Genomic DNA, 15,183 nt, shown 5'->3' on the forward strand with positions numbered 1-15,183 from the left:
ATATATATATATATATATATATATTCCGGGATATCATCCGTTCGCTCGTTGAACTCCGACTGGAATCCTGCAAATCTTGCATCCGACTGGAATCCTGCAGACGTTTCAGTTTCAGTTGCAGTGTTCGAAGTGTTTTCGGAGCGCGAGCATTGAAGATGCCAAGTGAGATTTTGGCGAAACGTCTGCAGGATTCCAGTCGGATGCAAGATTTGCAGGATTCCAGTCGGAGTTCAACGAGCGAACGGATGATATCCCGGAATATAGTGTCATCATATATATATATATATATATATATATATATATATATATATATATATATATATATATATATATATATATATATATATATATATATATATATATATATATATATATGTATATATATATATATATATATATATATATATATATATATATATATATATATATATATATATATATATATATATATATATATATATATATATATATATATATATATATATATATATATATATATATATATATTCTCACGTATTGATTCACGGATGGAAAAATATAGTGTCATCATATATATATATATATATATATATATATATATATATATATATATATATATATATATATATATATATATATATATATATATATATATATATATATATATATATATATATATATATATATATATATATATATATATATATATATACACAATATTCAAAATTTAATTTTTTGATGCCATTAATTTGATATCATGTTGCATGACAATCATTATTCTTTTTAACTTGGAGGATAGATCATCAAAATTGAGGCACGTCTCACCAATTAAATTAATTATCAATTAACAATTGTTTAGCCCCAAATTTAAATTGTTGTTGGAAATGGTGTTCAGTTGTCAAATGGGGATTTTCTATATGCTAAAGTTATAGACACCTCTGTGTGTAAATGTTGCTTCATTTAAAAACATCATGTCGTCGTTTTGAAGTGATATTGATGAACCTTTTCTTTGTGAACAACTCTACTACCCTACAGACTGTAGATTAGCTCATTCAGGTTCCCACTGACATTCGTTTTGTGCTTATTTTCGAAATTTCAGCTACTTGGACTAAAATTTCCTCTTTCAGTTCGAGTGTATTCATTTTTGGTGGTGCCGCAGAATCCCTCTTGGAGCGGGACTAACCAGTTTTACTCTGAAGTATGTTCACATGAAACTGTTAAATTAGGTGTAACGAAAATTTCAAATGCCAACTTCTCGAAAACGGCAACTCTTGGCGAAATTATACCTTCTTTATGTAAAAAAGGTGTAAGTAGTAATATATTTAATAAAAATCTGCAAACACTTAGAAGCAAAAAAGTTAGGAAATATAAATATATATATATATATATATATATATATATATATATATATATATATATATATATATATATATATATATATATATATATATATATTTATATATATATATATATATATATATATATATATATATATATATATATATATATATATATATATATATATATATATATATATATATATATATATATATATATGCATACATACATAAATACATACATACATTACAACATACATACATTAATACATAAATACATAAATACATACATGCATAAATACATACATGCATAAATACATACATGCATAAATACATACATACATAAATACATACATACATAAATACATACATGCATAAATACTTACATACATAAATACATACATACATTAATATATACATACATAAATACATACATACATAAATACACGCATACACAAATACATACATACATAAATACATACATACATAAATACATACATACATAAATACATACATACATAAATACATACATAAATACATACATACATAAATACATACATACATAAATACATACATACATAAATACATACATACATAAATACATAAATAAAACTAAGCGCTAACGATGATGGTTTCTTGTAGAGCGCACAAAGGGCGCTATAGAAAAAGCAAACGAGCGCCCGCCAGTCACTAACATTCCGTTCGCCCCGTCTGTTTGTTTAATGACGTGGTGCCCCATTATCCGGCCCTGTCTGGCCCCGCGCGCGCCCCTTATTTTCCCGGTCCCACCGTTCCTGCAATATCACCTGCAGGAAACGTCGGGTAAATGGAATATAATTTATTATTAATAAGGCGAAGCGGCGCTTCTCCCCCTGTATATTGTGGGAGAATAACGGATAAATATTTTATGGGTTTTTTTTCCGTCCAAGGGACCGCCACTGTCAAGGGCCCCTTGTGAGTTCTATTTACGTTGTATTCGTTAATTTAGTATTGGTTTCATCGGGCGTAAATTAATACGAATAAAGTTTGTTTGCTAGTCGGAATGGATCAAAGTAAATACCAGGTGTTCCTTAACGGTGCTTCATTTTAAGAAAAATACTTTGAACGTCCTGAGTTACTGGCTAACAAAATTTTGCAGGACAAAAATATGACTTTTTCAGAGGGCTGCATGAAACTGAAACCTGATTGCTCTGTAAATATCTTATTAAGATGTTTGATGATATACTGTAGGATTTTTCTTGGATAGAAGAAGCGCTAGATGCAGGTATTTTAATCCAATCTTCAAAAACTGATAAAATTAGCGTATGTAATATGCTAATTATGTTAGATTAGTGTCATGGACGTGCTGCAGTTAACGGTCAACATACACAATGAAACGAAGAGACATTAACCATTGGAAAAATTATAAATTGATAAGAAACTTTATGCTATCCATGATAAGAAAGGAAAAAATAAATAGCTTGATATGGTTTGTGGGGAAGATAATATTAAAAAAAGGTCGACAATAAAGAGTTTTAACATTGCAAATGGCAAAAAATCAGACTAGACCCAACAGATTTTCTGATTAATTAATTAATATTGCTATTCAGTCACTTGGGTATTGAGTAAGTAGTGACCTTTTTTGCGTGAAAAAGTAAAACAAAAAAGACATAGAAAATTTGACTTCTTTCAATTAAATTGAAGTAGGAAAAGATAAAACAAGTAAAATGCAGTGGGTGCTATAGAAGTTGCAGCACCCAGGACATGAGCATTTTTTTTCAACAATTTGCTTAAAGGTACTCAGTTTTATTGACTTTGAGGTTCAATTAAGTGAATAGGAATGTGATAGACGTATACCCTCGCTTACAGCAAGACAATGATAGACCACATATCGCTGCTGTTACCAGAAACTTCCTAGTCGGTTGCCATATCTTATAATGGATGTACCAGGTAGCCCAATAATAAAGGTCGCCGACCATATCTCAGAAACCGTCAGTCTTACAACTTAGAAAAAAACAAAATTCAACGAGCTATTTTTATGATTTTCTGGAAAATTTTAAATATAATGGTATAAATATTTTTAGTTAAGATGAAAGGGCGCAAAAAAAAAACACAGAAATAGTGGAAACGGCATGGCACTATCTTTTTCCCCTTTGAGGTGAGATTGTCCCGCAAGAACCTACCACAAGCCAGTATCGACTGATTCGCAGTACGCCACAATACGAATTTAGAGCGAACTTTTACCGACCAACTAATTCGTAATTTACGGCGGCCATTTTTCAGATTGTAATTGAAGCGGAGGGTACTTTTTCGAGAAAAATAAGCCAAATTAAGCGACACGAAACGTTATTACAACTTAATGAAACTCATCCCGGCGTAGATTTTTTTGTTAATTGTCTCGCTTATTCGCTGCCGTCTTTTTCATTACATTCTCATTCTTCGAGACCGGCGAGGAAAATGTTTGTTTATTTAACCACGAAGCGTGTACTTTTAGCTTACGGGTTATCGATCGTGTTCATTCCTTTGTTTGGAATGGAAGGCGCAAAGCAAGCAGATGGATTTTCTCAGTAATACTATGGTGTCGTATGGGATATAAAAAAAGAGTTTCCAATGTGATTTGAATTTATCATAGAAGTTTTTACTCGTTATGGGCTAATTGAAAAAGTTTGCTAATAGATACATATATTGTCAATCATCATTCCATTATGAGGAAGTAAAGGAAGGACACCTTAATGACATAGTAATTACATTACACTTACGGCAGTTCCTTTATAAGTATATTTGTTTGGTTTAACGAATGAGTATTTCCTGTTAACCACTTAACAACCATTAGTTTTTAGTTAGTTAGTTTTTGGGTACATTTTCGGAAAACAACACGAATGCATCCACTGACATTACCGTCAGAATTGACAAACGTCAAAATTCAAGGCGTGGGAAATATCTCCGAAAACATCCGATTGCTCCTAAACCCGTGCGGCAATATCCCGGAAACATCGTATGTATTACTGTCACTGTCAAATAAAAAAAACATGTCAGCGTTGTCGCAAATACATTGAAAAATGAAAGGAAGCCTAAAATGGCACCACAAACGAGCAGAGAGTTAAAATCAAAAATTGTGATCAAGTTAGAAGATGATTGGCCCTTATCAGCGGTAGCTCAACATTTTAATGTAAGCAGAACAACCGTTTTTTTTCATGATGGAGACAAGAAAAAACGTTGGAAAGGAAAGGGCAATCTGGCAGACAAACAGTTAGTTTGGTTCAAGAAGATCAGGCGCTCCTTCGGATAGTCGAGGATGACCTTTTAAAGTAAAATCACAGTTTGTCGAAGAATTAAGGCATCGCATCTCAAGTGCCGGACTGCTGCAAAAAAGACCACTCACTTCTCAACAGAGGTAAGCACGTCTTATTTTCGCCCCAGTCTTCCTCCAAAAAATGTAAAATGTAAAAACAGAATAGACAATCAGCGTTTCAACTTTCGATTTGTCTACAGGTACAGAGCTGTACGCCATTTCAGTGTAAATGTATGGGGATGGATATGCCATGGAAATAATATTCCTGACATCAACCCAATCGAGACCATATGGGGAGTAATGGTGAAACGGCTGTATCGAAGAAATTTTATGCCTCAAAATAGCGAGGACCTATGACTGACTATGAGCCGAAGACTTCAAGCTGTGTTTTTTATTGTCCTGTTTATGTTAAAATGGTGGGCTCCTACTGATTAGGATCAACCATCTTCTACATTTGTTACAATCCTTGCATTTCCCTAAACCTAATTATTTTTAAGTTGTTTATTTAAAAGTTAAAAATTATGTTTTCATTTTTAAAATAAATAAAAGTGAGTGTAGACGCTTTCAATGATAAAACTTACGAGAACAACCAATGATAAGCAATAAAATTGAATCGAATACTCGAATACCTATATAATATAAACATAATGTACATTTTTTGCAAGATAACCAAAAGGATATCTCTTGTAGCTTACAATAATTTCGCTTAATGCTTATTTTTTTTATGTTTCCGAGTATTCTGTCGGTGCTATATTTACAGTGTTGGTGATTAGATAACAACAGACAAAACCTCATAGCGGAGAGGGTTGTTTAAGATTAATGATTCCGACGTAGTACACACAATTGATTAAAACTTCATTTTTCAATACATGGTTAATACATACATAATAATTCTATTCACACTCTTCTTCTCCACTTGTCAGTTCTGTTTGTTGGTTCTGGTTTGTTCTGGTGTTATATCGTATTCTAGTGTTATAGTGTTTCTTGCTGTTTTGCGATGAAGTTCCTTTCAATAGGTAATTTCTTTCTCTTTGTACTCTCTCTTAAAAGGCTAAAAATCATGACAGTTCCTAGTCTGTTCATTTACCGTGCATGAAAATATACATGCTTTTGAAAGACATTCTGACAGACACGCACACAACACCAGACAGGCACACCTCATCGTACCATACTATTCCAGACTGACCACCTCGACAAGCAATAAGCCTCGCACCGACTTGTACAATGTTCTTCCTCAACATATCAGACACTTATCACAGTCTGAATTTTCCAGAGAAATTGGACTGTTTCTTCTGGAGCATGCTTTTCACTCAATTACAGAATACACCTTTTCGGCCACACACGAATTTTAGATCAACATATATTCGATCGATATTTACGATTTCTATTAAATTTTATTCAATAAAACTAAAATTCTTGTATGTAATCAAATCCTAGAGTCTATAGAAATCAATAAACGACTAAACAATCTTAACAACGTGTTTATCTTTCACCAATATAGAAATCAGTCATGCTCCCCCTTTAACTCCTGGTAGCCAGTTTCAGTTAAGCTCTGAAGAAGCCAACAGGATGATTGGCGAAACGTCAGCAAATGCGAGTCAACAACAACTGAAGCAGGAGGAATCCAGAAGAATTATAAATAGTAATGTTATTTCCTAATATTTTGAGGTTCATGTAATTAGTGATAATTCTCTCAGTTCCTATGTTGTTCTTTACTTCCGCAACTTCTTGCAGACTCTGTTTATCCTTAAGACCCCCACAGACGTCGTTTTTTTTAGCAATTTTACCCGCACGGGTAAAACAGCACGGTTAAACACGAACAACAACTTCCCGCCACACATACGCGTTGTTTTGCATGTTTCGTTCAGTTTGTTTGAAATTACGGGCAAAAATCATTGTTAATCTTTTGAATGAATTACGACTAGAACCGGGAGATTGGTTCAATTACCTGCGGATGGACGAAGAAACGTATTTTGAACTGCTCTCTGATAGAAAAACAAGATACCGTAATGAGACTAAGTATTTCACCACATGAACGTCTCACCGCCACACTACGATTTCTTGCTACGGGAAGGAGTTACGAAAATCTAAAATTTTCAGTGACTATATCACCCCAGGCCCTTGGGCAAATTATACCAGAAACTTGCAGTCCCATATATTCTGTTTTAAAACACCATTACTTAAGGGTAAGAAAATATTATTTATTCTTTAAAAGGGCGATAAAAGTATCCAACTAAAAATACATTTCTAAAAACACAACAAAAAAATAGAACTTTTTAAAGATATTTACATACATCCTGTATAACTAATTATTATACTCAGGTGAAAAATTTTCCGAAAAGGATCTTATCTGAGATGTAGCTTGGTAGTTTCCTCCGTAATCCAAATCACTTTGATAATAGGATTTGTACTCTTGTGGTAACCTATGTCCTGACATTTTTTCTGTTAACGACATTTTGGTATATCTTGAAATGTTTCCCAGTGCAGTTTCAAATAGAATATCGGATATAAATTTTGCCGCCATTAAAGCAGCACCAGGAGGTAAATCTCGTAATTTATTGGAAACATTTTTTCCTACTACAGTAAACCTGTCTTTTTGTTCATGCATATCCAGTTTTGCATTTACTTTTTCTAAAACTTCGTGAGCTCTCTCCTTAACTCGCCGTTTTTTTTATGTTATTGGAAGATCTTACTGAGCTCGGTGCTGAAGCCGTATTGGAAGATACCGACTGCGATCGATCTGCAACATCAATTTCAAAAGGAGATGTCGAGAATTGCATGGGAGTGTAGTTAGATCCATCCTGGAAGGGAAAAGCATTATGTTAAAATATACTTTGAATCACTAAAATAGTATATTGATTAGGCTTTTTATTTCAGTTTCCCAGTACCGAAGAGGATTGGCAAACCATAGCCCAAACATACCAACAAAAGTGGAACTTTCCTCATTGCTTAGGAGCCGTAGATGGCAAACAGATAAATATAATGCCACCTCCTAACAGTGGTTCTTTTTATTGGAATTGGAAAGGCAGACACAGTATCGTATTAATGGCGACCGCCAATGCGAATTATGAATTCATCATGTGCAATTGTGGCACAAACGGAAGGTGGTGGTGTTATAGAAAACACTCTATTCTATGAAAAGCTTATAAGTGGAACTCTTAAATTACCAAATCCCTGTAAAACAAATAATAGTAATGAAACATTGCTGCATGAAACATGATGCTTACTCACTAAGAAATAATTTTTTAAAACCATTCAGCCAAAAAGAATTGAATAGAGAAAGAAGAATATTCAATTATAGACTATCCAGAGCACGCCGGGTAATAGAAAATGCATTTGGAATAATGGTGACCAGTTTCAGAATCTTCCACACTGCAATTAATTTAAAAATAGAAAATATTAATTGAAAATCGTTATGACTTGCTGCATTTTACATAACTTTCTGATTAGGAAGCGCCATAAAAATTACGCACCCTCAACTTGTTTTTATTCAGAAGATCACAACACGGGACTCATTGAAAGTGGTTTAAATGGGGAACAGGCATTTGATAATTTACAACGTGGACACAACAAACATGCATCTGAAGAAGCAAAAAGAGTGCGTAATTTATTTATTTATTTATTATTTATTTTTATTTATTTATTTATTATTTATTTATTTATGGAGGGATCAGTACCCTGGCAACAAAACTTTGTCTAATCTTAAAATAAATTTGTAATCGCATATTTATCATGAAAAAATACACATATTAGTAAAAAGGACTGTAATTTTTAAAATCGCTTAAATAAATACTCTGGTGAAAAAAAGTGCCTAAACAGGTTCAAATATGCTTGAACAAGGTTCTTTACATGGCTACATGGCTTGTTATTTATAAAATGAAGTGCCTTTTTGATCGGTAAATTTATTTGGAAATTTTCAACATTTAATAGAACCTTTTGTAATACTTACCTGATTGCTACTTGCTTCGTCACCAATGCACCAATGCTCCTCGGTGTTTCTTGGTCTGTAAGGAATAATAGATATTCGTAGTACCACAAGTGTGGTATATAATGGTTGTTTTTTTTCGATGTATAAAACTCTAAGGTAGCATTACTGTTCAAGATGGCGACCGATTTAACCGATTTAACAGCTGTCAAGTGATTTATTATCAGTTTGGTTTGGCAATTCAACATGAATAGACTCACGCCTGAAAACGCTTGCAAATAGTGCAATTTTATTTCGAAAATAATGGTTCTGTGCGGAATACGTATTGCGCACTACGTCCATTTTATCGTCGACAAAATCGTCCATCAGAGCAGTTATTTCGATTAACCATGGAACGTTTTCACACCACATAACTCGCATCCCCAGAGACGCCGTACGGTGCGTACAGAAGAAGCTATTGCTGCTGTAGAGCGTAGTATTGAGGAAGAACCGAATGAGTCCATCCGCCATCAAGCACAGGAACTGAATCTGTGTCTATCCACTTTATGGAAGATTTTGCGGAAGGGTCTTGGTTTACGTGCTTACAAAATCCAACTCGTTCAAGAATTGAAGCCAAACGATCATCAAGTAAGGCGTTGATTCGTCGAATGGACCCAAAACGAGATTGCCGTTGTTGCCGATTTTCATAAGCGAATTTTGTTTAGCGATGAAGCGCACTTCTGGAAGAATGGCTACGTCAACAAACAAAAATGCCGCATTTGGAGCGAAGCTAATCCTCAAGTGTATGTGGAAACACCGTTACATCCAGAAAAACTGACTGTTTGGTGCGCTTTATATGCTGGTGGAATCATTGGTCCGTTCTTCTTCAAAAACGATGATGGCCAGAACGTTACAGTCAATGGTGATCGGTATAAAACTATGATTACTAACACTTTCATTCCTGAATTGAATAACCATGATGTCCAGGAGATGTGGTTTCAAGAAGACGACGCAACATGTCACACAGCTCGTGCCACAATCGATTTATTGAACGCTAGCAAAAAGGACAGTTTTCGGCCGCAGACTGACCAACTTATCCGCACCGTCTTAACCGTGTGGGTAAAATTGCTAAAAAATAACGACGTCTGTGGGGGCCTTTATACTCTTTCATTATAATCTCCGCTATAGAATTGATTATAAATTTTCTTATTTGTCGAAACCTTTCCATTTTTCAATTTTTCAATTCATTCACCACTTCAATTAATTTTCCAGCATCTCGCCGTATATTCAATGACCGGTTTTTACATCTCGATTTAGAGACAATTAATATTTTTGGGTGGCAGAATTAAATTAGCCACGTCAAAAAATATAGCGTCCGAATAGAAAATCCGCAATCATCCCCCTAATTCGCTCAGCGCGCGAAACCATATATTTAAATTATCCGTGTCGTCAAAAGCTCAGATCGGATATATTGATAAATGAACATCCACGTGTAATTTAGGTGCAATTTGACGCCATATTGAACGGGGTGGCTTAATTAATAACGGCGACCCGATCCACCTCCCCACGTAGATACAGGGAGGCACGCGATCGACACGTGAACGGTCAAGATTGGCTCACGCCCGTATTATTTTAGGTGTATGAAGTATGAATCGAAAAAGGGTACGTACAATATACCTTAATAAAAAAAGAAAATGTTTTGAAATTGGTTTTTTTATTAAACTCAAAAGTTATGTAGTATGTTGTGGTTTTCCAGATTGTCCAAATTCTAAGTTAAGCCTTTCTGTTTAAACAAAACGTTATTAAACCAATGACCAACTTTTTTTAGCAATACGTAATATATGCTATTAATGTTTCAAAGAAACTTCCAAACTTCCTTCTTGTAGTACTATTTTCAAAACCTCTGGATTCCTCCTGGGTCGGTTGTTGACTCTTCTGTCTCTACATCTTGAAATTGCTTCTAGTTCGATCCCTTTCGAATATGACTCATGATGAAGCTGAAGTCTTCGTTTATCTTTTACTCAGAATCACATTAAAAAATGTGAAACAGTAACGTCAACACTAGTGAAATAATTACATTATTCTACTACCAAACACTCTAACAACTGTAACAAAAGGTTTCAAATTGGTCCTTGGCACACGTATCATCCCAAAAGAGAAAATCATTTCAAATGTCGAATTCACCCTAAATAAACTGCCATGTCAAGCAGCTAATTAACTTTGACTTGAAATCAAAAAACTGCTTAAAAAATCCTGACCCGAAGTCGTACCGGCCTGTTTGCCTCACCAGCTTCATTATGAAGACTCTGGAGAGGCTGGTGGACCGGTATCTGAGGGACTGGGTGGAGCTGGAGGCCCCTTTAGAGCCAGCTCAGCATGCGTACCGAAGTGGCGGGTCTGTGGGCTCAGCTCTTTACCATCTGACTTCCAGGTTGGAGGAGGGTATGGGCTCGGGACGGCTGTCGGTGTGCGTGTTCGCTGACATCGAAGGGGCTTTCAATAACACGGCCCTGTACTCGATCTGCAGGGCGGTGGAGAGTACTGGAGTGGGGACGGCCATTTTAAGGTGGATCCGCTCCATGCTAACCGACAGGAGGGTCGAGGCAAGACTGGGTGGGGAGCAGGTCTCCATCACGGGGTTGTCCACAGGGCGGGGTCTTGTCCCCGTTCCTGTGGTGCCTGGTGGTGAACGAGATATTGCATATTCTGAGGGAAGAACACGGGGTCTATGCTCAGGCATATGCAGACGACCTTGTGATAATGACGCAGCGGACGGACGTGAGGAGGATGCAGGGGCTCCTGAACGGGGCATTGGCAAGATTCTCACAATGGTGCCTGGACAGCAAGTTGGCTGTCAATCCTAGCAAGGTGGAGATGGTCATCTTCACTAGGAAAAGGAAGATGGAGTGCAACCTCAACATTTCGATGGATGGGGTGCCTCTTTCTGCAAGCGGAAGTGTCAAGTACTTGGGCGTATGGTTGGACTCTAAGTTGACCTTCCAGGAACATATAAGATCAAGGACCAGGTCGGCCTTTGGAGCTCTGTGGGCGTGCCGGAGAGCGGTAGGGGGCACTTGGGGCCTGGGGCCGAAGATCATGCAGTGGATCTACGGTACCATGGTGGTGCCTATGCTCACGCATGGCACTGGCATGGTGGCCGGGGACCAAAAGAGCGGGAGCAAGGCTAGTTCTTGACAGACTGCAGAGATTGGCTTGCCTCTGCATAACGGGCGCCTTGAGAACGGCGCCCACGAGGGCCCTGGAGGCTCTGGTGGGGCTGCCCTCTCTGGCGGATCGGGTGCAGATGGAGGCGGCCAGGACAGCTGTGAGGCTGGTGAGCTGCGGGCTCTGGAGGGAGGGAACCTTCAATCGGGGTCCGTACGACATTTTAGAGGGCTGTCGTGGGGATCGCGGAGTCATGGGCATTCCGAGTGACGTCATGATCCCCGAGATGACCTTCTTTGATAAATTGACCTTTCTCTTTCCATCAAGGGAAGATTGGAGAGAGGACAGAGTCGGCTCCTGGGATGGACTTGTCTGGTACACTGACGGGTCCAGAATGGGAGATCTGGCCGGAGCTGGAGCGTACTGCGAGGCAACGGGATCAAGCTTGTCGGTCCCTCTGGGTCAGTACTGCACTGTGTTTCAGGCGGAAATTTTCGCTTTATTGATGGCGGCCAGAGAGGTGCTTCGGCTCAACTACGGAAGCAGGAGAGTCTTCTTCTGCTCGGATAGTAGGGCTGCACTCATGGCGCTGAAGTCAGTGCGTACGCACTCCTTGTTGATAAAGGAGTGCAAAGGGGTACTGAGGAGGGTGGCTGAGGAGAGAAAGGTCACGTTGGTCTGGGTCCCGGGTCACACCGGTGTCCGGGGCAATGAGGCAGCGGACGCCTTAGCCAGGGAGGGCTCCTCGCATAGGCATATAGGGCCAGAGCCCCGCTTGGGGATCGCCCCGTGTGTGAGGCGGGGAGCTCTCGAAGCCTGGGCGAGAGACCGGGCCGCGGGAGGCTGGAGAGTTGCTCCGGGAATGAGGCAGGCGAGGCTTATGATGGATGGGCCCGCCCTTCCTCGGACCAGGGAGCTGCTTAGACTGACCAGGAGGGAGTGTAGAGCACTAACAGGGGCCTACAGAGGACATTGCAGGCTTAGGAGGCATCTCTGCTTGCTAGGCATTGGAGACGACCCGGAGTGTAGGTGGTGCATGGAAGGGGAGGAGACCCCGTATCATCTGCTCACCGAGTGCCCTGCCTTGACATGGGCAAGATTGGGAGTCTTCGGAACGGCCCTGATCGATCCGGACTCAGTGCACGGTATTGGGCTAAAGGAGTTGCTGACCTTCTACAGGAGGGGCGGCATTCTGGACGCCCTCTAGAGCGGCCTGGGGGCACAACGGGCCCATCTGGTGGCCTAAGTGCTTGGACGCCCGCGAGGGCGCCCCCCTTTAATACCAATACCAATACCAATACCACTGTGATGTGGTCTACGGCCCATGTCTGACAGTGGCTGCCTCAGAACGGATTCAAAAAGTCCAGAAATACTGTCTAAGATTCATTTTTGGGGTTAGCGCGGCAGGCCTGTTAGTCATAAACTGACTTAATATGCAAAATCGACGATATCTCCATAAATGTAATCTTTATCACAAAATTATAGGATTAAAGTCTCTTATTATTATTATTTTATTATTATTATTATTATTTTATTATTATTATTATTAGAAAATCAGAAATGCATTGCCACTTCACCATCAGGCCCAAAAATTATTGGTTATCAACTCTCTTGTGCGCAGAGCCGTAAAACTATCTGCTTTCTCTTTTATAATTTCCACATGAAAGGTATTGAGTACATGGTTTTTAAAAAAACCTGCCTCAATATTTAAAGGGGTGATTCCTCAGTTCATTTTATAAAAAAAGTTCCCATAAATGTATGCCCGGAAATGCATCGATGACGTTCATGATAAAAATCTACGCCACTGATTTCGTTTAATTTCCCTACTTTTTTGACTTTTGAATTTTCCTCATGTCTGTTCGTTTACGAGATAAAAAATAAAAAGTGTTTTATTGCTGTTGACAGTGTCAATCACTTTGTATCTATCTGCCATCACAAAATACATTTCAAAAGACGATGAGTCCGAAAATAACCTCACACTTGCAACTGTTGTCCGTCATTACTTTCAAAACATCATCGACCACATATCAAAAGTTCTTAAGTAAAAACCAGGTTTATCACTAGTCCAAAAATCCACATCTTTGATTCCTCAAATTCCGTTTGAGATACCAGTAGTTTGCAGCGTTCCAGTGCTAGAGTATTTATGTGGCCAGTAACAATCTATTTTGGGTTCGATTTAGATGTGAACCCATTAATATTGCTTTGTTGCTAATGAGTTTGTAAAATTTTACTTTAATAAGCATCAATTTCAATTTCTTGCCAGTTAGAAAAGTACCATAACCAAATCCTTCACATTCAAAACAATACCAAAGCAAAAACAAATCCTTTTAAAAATGGCGAAAGCGAGGCGAGGATAACGATTGATTTACGCGCGATGACAGCAGTGACAGGAATGCTCAAACAAGGGAAACCCATCTGCATAACTGATATCCCTCGGGATGAGGATCATTCCGAACGCTGATGACGCAATCTGTACATGTTTCGATGCATTGGTCGTAGATGTACATGGTTTTTAAAAAAACCTGCCTCAATATTTAAAGCCGCGATTCCTCAGTTCATTTTATAAAAAAAGTTCCCATAAATGTATGCCCGGAAATGCATTGTTTGATGATTTGACTATAACTAAACAACGACGTTAATGATAAAAATCTACGCCACTGATTTCGTTTAATTTCTCTACTTTTTTGACTTGAATTTGAATTTTCCTCATATCTGGCTTCGTTTACGAGATAAAAAATAAAAAGATTTCTATTGCTGTTGACAGTGTGAATCACTTTGTATTGAAGATCCTTAACATGAACCACGAAGAAATTTCCGTTTCAAAAGATTTTTGTAACCAACACTTTCTTTAATAATTTGTATTTTTTAGCAGCCAGACTAAATTGTAATAAATCATTAAAGAGACTATTGAGAACGAGCGTTCAAAAAGAAAAATTAATCATTTTTTTTTCAATAGTTGGTCTGTGTTCTTTTAACCTTGCTTTCGTACGACGAATATCTTCCGAGATATTTAATTATACTCAAATCTTATCAAGTTTTCTTAATCCTGATGATTATTTCGAATCATTGACAATGGTCCCTTACTTACATTAATTAACAAAAAACATAGTTATGGTTTTCTTTTCGAAAACTAAAAAATCAAGATAAGTGTTACCTATTGTTTTAGTTTTTGGTTGGTTCTTATTATCCCTCCCTTTAAGTACAGGAAAACTCACTTAAACGTAAATCTGCGTTTATGTGTGTTTTTCAGTTTTTGCGCCATTTTTCACAATTTACAATATGGCATATTAGTTCGTGAATGTAGACGTCATTTGCTATTTTTTCAGATAAGTAGAGAAGTTTCATTTAGGAATTTTCCTATCACCAAAGAGAGTTAACGTCGTCATCCGGTATATTAACTAACCAAAACTCGATTAAAAGTTGTGCCCTTATTTTTCTTATTGCAGCCAATACATAAAAAAGTGTAATTGGAGTGGCGAGGTCTAGCTTGCAGCTACTTACACCTAACCATAGTACAAACTAAGTAA

General features: G+C 37.5%; 1 protein-coding gene and 1 pseudogene across 3 annotated transcripts in view; one reads left to right on the top strand and one right to left on the bottom strand.

The window, feature by feature from the left end:
* Nucleotides 1-15,183, bottom strand: part of LOC132702514 (vesicular acetylcholine transporter-like) — a 141,879-nt gene that overhangs the window by 35,669 nt on the left and 91,027 nt on the right. Inside the window, exon 3 of one of the 3 annotated variants that reach the window (XM_060671183.1) lies at nt 8,537-8,591. The exons of the other annotated variants lie outside the window; for them this stretch is intronic. The gene's annotated coding sequence lies outside the window, so the exon portion shown is untranslated. The remainder of the gene's footprint in view (nt 1-8,536; nt 8,592-15,183) is intronic. 3 annotated transcript variants of the gene reach the window in all.
* Nucleotides 6,542-14,117, top strand: LOC132702343 (uncharacterized; annotated as a pseudogene).

The sequence above is a fragment of the Cylas formicarius genome, unplaced genomic scaffold (genome assembly GCF_029955315.1).
Source record: "Cylas formicarius isolate icCylForm1 unplaced genomic scaffold, icCylForm1.1 PGA_scaffold_5__7_contigs__length_24384050, whole genome shotgun sequence".
Lineage (NCBI taxonomy): Eukaryota > Metazoa > Arthropoda > Insecta > Coleoptera > Brentidae > Cylas > Cylas formicarius.